At 39.0% G+C, this 6,566-nt stretch overlaps 1 non-coding gene across 1 annotated transcript; it reads left to right on the top strand.

The window, feature by feature from the left end:
- The first annotated feature begins 1,190 nt into the window (after positions 1-1,190).
- Positions 1,191-1,338, top strand: LOC111812777. Its single transcript, XR_002818183.1, has one exon. It is a non-coding gene; the product is annotated as a small nucleolar RNA SNORA62/SNORA6 family (small nucleolar RNA).
- Positions 1,339-6,566: the final 5,228 nt, after the last annotated feature.

Raw genomic sequence — 6,566 nt, 5'->3', positions numbered from 1 at the left:
TATACTTTTGTCTCTTTGGAACTCACAGAAATCCAAAGATGATTTTGGTTGCTAAGTGTGCTGGGAAAGCAATTTCCCAACTGGCTGTGAGGGGGATATACAACCAAATAAGCCAATGAAGAGCAAAGATGTACACTTTGAGAACATAAATACCCATAGTCATACCTCAGACCTATAAATGCAAGCCATCACTCCACAGACTAAGGGTCAAATGTATTCCTCAGTCCCACAGTCTTCAATTGCACTGGTCACCATGCAGCAAGATAGGGATGGCTGTATTTCTCCATTGTCTAATTGGTTTTGGAGCTGCTATCAGTTTTTCTCTTCTCTAAGAAGTTGAACCAATGTCAGAAGATGTTGAGTTCTAAGGAGAATGAATTTACATGACAATAAAGAACCTAGATAGAATTCTTAGCAATAAGGCCCAAGTGAAATTGTCAAAACTCCTTACCTAGGTCAGTCTTGAATGTAAATTAAACTCCAGGAGTAGGGTACAAAGGCACATCTTCATCAAATAGCTGTTTTAAGCATATCAACTACACTTAGCTTTTTAGAGGCAGTAAATATTGATCAGGGTTCATGTATATCATAGTATATCATCTGATGTTCTGTGGCCCACTTTATATTTTTTATTGATTCCAGAAGATGCTCTCTATAAAAAGCTAAATGTTCCTTAAGAAAAGCAAACTTAAAAGATCATCTGGGGGCCTGCCCCTTAGCTCAGTTCTTTAAGTGGCTGCTTCAACAAAGCAGTCATGCTCAGGTTGCTGTGGTTCTATCCCCACAACTCAAGCCAGCCAAACCTGCCCTGAAGGCGTTTGGAGGAAAAAAAAAAAAAATCATCTATTAGTGTATGACTCTGAATTTCTGTGTAGTACAATTTTAACTACTCTGTTTGGTTTATTTTGCTACAAGGCGAATTAGAAACAAATAAAAGTGGCTTAATATTGTTGCCTTCAAGTGGCACTCCAAGACCTGTGTCACTGATCTTTTACTTCCCATCCCTCAACTCTGCCTCTTTTCTCAGTGGAAAAATAAAGGAACGTGGAGAAGTGACTCAAACCTGAAGAGGGAAATGTCTCTAAGATTGTGGAAATTAAGGAGTATAGGTAACAGATCTTTTGGATTTATGGACACATCACATGGAAGATTTAGTCTCAGAAAATGACAGGCAGTCTAAAGCGAATGATCTTGCCCATTGTTAGAGCTTGGGGTGAGGCCCCCGGCGGGCCTGTGGACCCACAAGTGTAGGTAGTGTGCTACACGAGGGGCAAGGCTTTCACTAACACTCCACCCTGGCTCAGTGGATGGAGCTTGATAGTAACCCTTGCTACGGGTAAATAAATAAACAAATAAAAATTTTAAAAAATAAATATAAAGGGAATGATCAGCAGAACTATGACTCAGCCTTCAACCTTAACCAAAGGGTGGGTTAGAAGAAGCAAATGTTTCGATTTGCTATTTTGATTTTGCATTGACCATAGATAGGATATAAGAATGTTGGCCACTACAAAGATAACAGCAAATTTACCAGAGTCACCAGAATGCTATTCCCTGACTCCACCATACTGGATAACCAAGACAGAAAAAGCCAGAAAAGAGATCTTTATTCTTTTCTAAAACAGGAAAAATGAAGGGGTTCTTCTAAGTCTAAAACAGAGTGGCTCTGTATAGTGGGTGTCTTCCTATACCCCAACTCCTAATTTTTAAACACAGGTTCTATAGACATGAGTTGGCTACTGAGGTACATTCTTTTCCTATTTTCTTTTGTTTGTAATCACAGTGTGATTGGTATCTCCCGATCTTAGAGACTCAGGATGTGACTTACCTGTGTCTCAGAAATTAGCACTTGTCCAGCTGGCATGGAGGAGCGGAGCCTGGAGCATGCAGGGAGGCCAGCTTGCAGAGGGCGATGATCACTAATCTTTGCTGAGGATGCCGCATGCTATATTTCCCCTTTAGAAAAGTGGAAAGTTTTACAAATTAATTACTGGTTCTTTATTCTCTGCAATTAAGTATTGAACATAGGGCCTTGCTCTGCACAAGATGTATAGCCCCTTTTTCATTTTAACACAAGCTTTGAGTCTGTCACAGAGTTGTTCAGGTTGGTTTGAAATGTGTGATCCTCCTGCTTCAGCCTCGCTTACTGTGGTGGTAACGGATTAGACACTCCAGGTCTAATCACTGATCTTCCAATAGCTAGAATTATAGAGCATACAGCATTTTCAGCTTGCCTTTTATCACTTAGCAATACTTTTGAGTTTCCTCCACATCTTTCCATGCTTGATGATTTCCTAGCACTGCAAAAGATTTCACTGAGTATTCTCTCACATTCATTTTTCCATTCACCTTTTGGGTACATTGCTTCCATGTTTTGGAAATTGTGGACAGAGCTTAAGAAAAATTTGTGCACAGCTTTGTGTGTGGATTGTTTTATCATTATTATTATTATTATTTAAGAGTGGAAAATATTTATTAGGGGGAAAGAAAACTCCTTTCCAAGAGAAGAACAGAAAAGGGGCCCATGCAGTTTGTCCCCTGTGGATTGTTTTGAACTCATTTGGGTAAATGCAAAGGAATATGATCACTTGACTGGATACTAAGCCTGTCTGCCCAGCTTGTAGGAAACTGCCAAATGGCCTTCTAAGGTGACTACACCTTTTCCCACTCCCACTAGCAGTGAACACAAGTCTCTCTTTTGCCACATCCCTACTAGCAATTAATGTTATCAGTGCTTTCAATTTTCATCATTCTACTACATTCCTCTACATGTGCGGGGCATTTCTTTGTAGTGTGAGTTTGCAATTCTTTCATAATATATGATGCTGAGAATCTTCCTTGTGTGTATTTGTTGTACTATATCTTTTTAAATGAAGTTTTTGTTTTTGTGTTTCTGTTCTCACTGCTGGTTCTCTATAAATTTTAGATATAAACTGTAAGATATGTGTTTTTCCTTTCAGGACCTAGGGCAGGCTGCCCTGGAGAAAGTGATGGAGAGGGCTTTCCACGGGGGTGTCTCCTTTTACATCGTTCACATATATTGGGAACCTCTGAGAAGCCCACATCTGGAGTCCTGAGAATTATTTGGCCTGTGGCCTGGGATCTGATCCTACGTATTCCCCCACCGGCTTCCCCACACCTTGCCTTCTTGCCTCAGGTAGAGCTAAGTGGCATATTGCATATGGGTGCACTGTGGGTGGCAGGAGAGAGGTTTCCATTTTGTTCTGAGTTGAAATTCAGAAGCACTGTACTTTGATAATAAAATGTAGAAACTGGAAGCAAAAAAATGCGTATTTTTGAAAAATTTCTCAATGTGCCTTTATAGCCACATTCTTTGTATAGTAGTATCTTTTGTGGTTTTTAATTTTCATGGGACCGGGGAGATGGCTCAGTGGAATAAGTGCTTCCCTGGCAAGTGCAAGGGCCTGAGTTCAATCCCTGGTTCCACCAAAAACAAACAAACAAACAAACAACAACAAAAAAAAAACCTTTGGGGCTGGGGAGATGGTTCAGTAGAATAAGCACTTCCCTGGAAAGCACAAGAGTCTGAGTTCAATCTCCGGTTCTGCAAAAATAAAATAAAATAAAATAAAATAAAGAATTTTCATAAAGTTTAACCTATCAGTTTTTTCTTCATGAATAATGCTTTTGGCATTGTATCTAAAACTCATCCCCATAGTCATGAAGATGTTCTCCTATATTGTCTTCTAGGTGTTTTCCAGAGAGGTTATTGCCTATGGATTTCCAGTTGTTTATCCCCTTTGTTGAAAACACTGTCTTTAGCATTGGATTGCATTTGCTCTTTTGTGAAACATTGGCTGTACACTTTATTTCTGTGGTCTATGCTTTATCTCACTTATCTGTTTTTCTATTCTCCTGTCAACACCACACTGCCTTTATTATTACAGTTTCATGGTACATCTTCAAGTCATGTAATGTCAACTGACTAACTTTCATCTACTTCATTATTATATATTGGGGTTCTTGCTTTTTGACATACTTATCAAGGAATTTTTATGTAAATTCAGGCTATAACCTAAAGACTTTAAAAATGACTCAGGAATAAGAAAACATATATTTTTGCGTTTCCATTTAAAAGAATAATGTTGTGATCTTTAAAAACTTAAAATGAGATATTTGCCATAAACTCAAATTCCCTTCTCTATAGACCTGTCTTCTGAGCCACATTGCTAAGGAAAGATGAATTTTTCTTTCTGCTATTTTAAGGACCAACTTTTCAGAGCTTGACAGAGAAAGTCAAAATTAGCTTAAAACTATCATACTACGCAATGTATGGTGGGCCCTATCATGAATACTACATTTTTTTCTTGAATTCTATGAAAAATGGTACACTCCAAAAGCTGCTAACTAGTAATGGAATTAGGATTTTATTTCTCCTACAAATTAGGTAGAGGAAATTTGAGGTGCATCTTCTTCCAAAGTTGAAGCTCATTGAGATCTTCTTCACTTGAATCTGTAAATTTCCAGAAGAAACTTAAGCTCTACTGCGGATTCATACCAATTTGAGTAAGACTGAGGAACCTGCATACATGGATGACAAAAGCAGGCTCAAATTCTCAAAAGAGGTAAACACCTCATGGACTCAGAGTTTGTTCTTGAAAGCCTTGAATTTTCTCTTAAGAGATTTGTCTGCAATCTTACTAACCTGACTCAGTTCAGAGAATTGTTCCCACTCTTTTTCTTGGGGGGGGGGGTTCCCCTGGAAGTTTTATCTTGTTTTTAAATGTTTTTTTTTATGAGAATCTTTGTATTAACAGGTAGGCTCCAAATTGTTTATGTTTATCTTCCTTTTATGCCTGTGTAAACAGTGCTGAATGCTACACTTCATAAGGCAGGAGATGTTCATCTTGGCTCATGTTTACAGCTTACTGTCAACTGGTTCAAGACAGCAATGATGCAGTGGCATGGTCAGGCAGGGACTGCTGCTAATGCCACAGCATCCAGGAAGCAGAGAGTGAAGAGACAAGGAAGATGTGCCCTTCTGGTCATGTCTCCTTGACCAGATCCTTTGACTACACCCCACCTGTGGACAATACATTCAGTGCTTAGCTAACCAGTGTACAGATCCACCAGTGAAGACAGCATCCCGTGGTCCAGTCACTCTCCAAAAACCTACCTCTGAATGCATGAGCTTTGGGGTACATTCCAGATCTGAAACATGACACATACTATATTTGATTAGGCTGCTGGACCTTCGATTGTCACCAGTTGAAAAGAATCAGGAAACTTTGCACTGACACATACCCCTTGACACACAGAATAAACCTCAAATCATTCTGTCCCATAACTCCAGCAGGGAAAACCCTTTGTCTTCCAATATGAGTCCCACCCAGTGCAAGCTCTGCTTTGGTGTTTTCTGTATCTTTCAGTAGCATCTTCTGCCTTTATACTTTGTTCCAGCTATAAGATTTAGTAACCAAGATAATTTAATGCCACCCTGCTAATTTCCAAGCCTAATAGAGAAATAACTGCAACTCTTGCAATGGATTTCATTTACACATTTGTTTATGCTTCTGACTTGGGAAAGGTGTGTTTGGTTGTTTCTGATCTAATAGTTCTGAAGCCTGACCTACTTTCATTTTTCTTACTGCTGATGTTTATTTTCTTTTTTCTTTATGTAAGGGTAGAAAATAACAGAAAAAGATAATCAACATGCATTTAGGTCATTGTAAGTGTCCCAGTTACTTTTTCATATTTCTGGTAAAAATGTAATGCTGCCTTTGAATGATTTAAAATATTTTGGAAGGGGAAAAAATTAAGCCTTTCATTCCATAAATCCAGAATGAAAACAAAATGATATTCTACTTGCCTTGATTCAGGGCTATATCAATTACATCTGTTGCAGCCATGGATTTTTGTCAGGGTCTTGGAAATCACTCCTTAGAACCCAAATCTGGGTAAGGAAGAGAGCGTCACTTTCCCCAATGGCACAGAGACTATAAAACTCCCTGTGGACAGGAATTTACCTTTGGGATTACTGAGTTTCAGGAAGAGTGTACTCTTCCTCTTGCACATGAAGTTGACATCCAATGGAAGAATCCCAGAGCTCCACCTCGCTCTCTCTCTATGTGGGAATAGTGCAAGAATGGCCATTTCCATATTTCAGGAACCAGAATGAGGGTTTTAGTGATCTGCAAGATGATTAAGTAGCAATGAAGATACTGCACGACAGAAGGAAAAATTTTGCTAAACTCTCGTGGTGTTTGGGGGAGATACAGGAGACCAACAGGAACCACTGTTAGTGGCTTCATAATTACAGCACTCAAGAGAGTGGTGGGGTGCCCTAGTGCCTGCAAGGAGAGGGGCTTCCCATCAATTTCAGTTGTAGTTTCTGTTATTCTTCATGAATTCAGAGCACAGCGATTCCCAACCTGCATCTTACATTGTTCTAGTTGCTTGAAGGCTAATGGAATATCTTTTTCTGCAATCAAATAAGTTTGGGGAAAGATGATTTACAAAAGATTACAAAAGATGATTTACAAAAGTAAGTAAAGGTGCTTACTTTAGCTTTGTTTTTACTCTACAGTTTCTGAGTTTTTAATACA

The sequence above is a fragment of the Octodon degus genome, unplaced genomic scaffold (assembly GCF_000260255.1).
Source record: "Octodon degus isolate 3935 unplaced genomic scaffold, OctDeg1.0 scaffold00141, whole genome shotgun sequence".
In the NCBI taxonomy this organism is placed as follows: Eukaryota; Metazoa; Chordata; class Mammalia; order Rodentia; family Octodontidae; genus Octodon; species Octodon degus.
The sequence above is the reverse complement of the archived record's forward strand: the minus strand, read 5'-3'. Positions and strand labels throughout refer to the sequence as shown.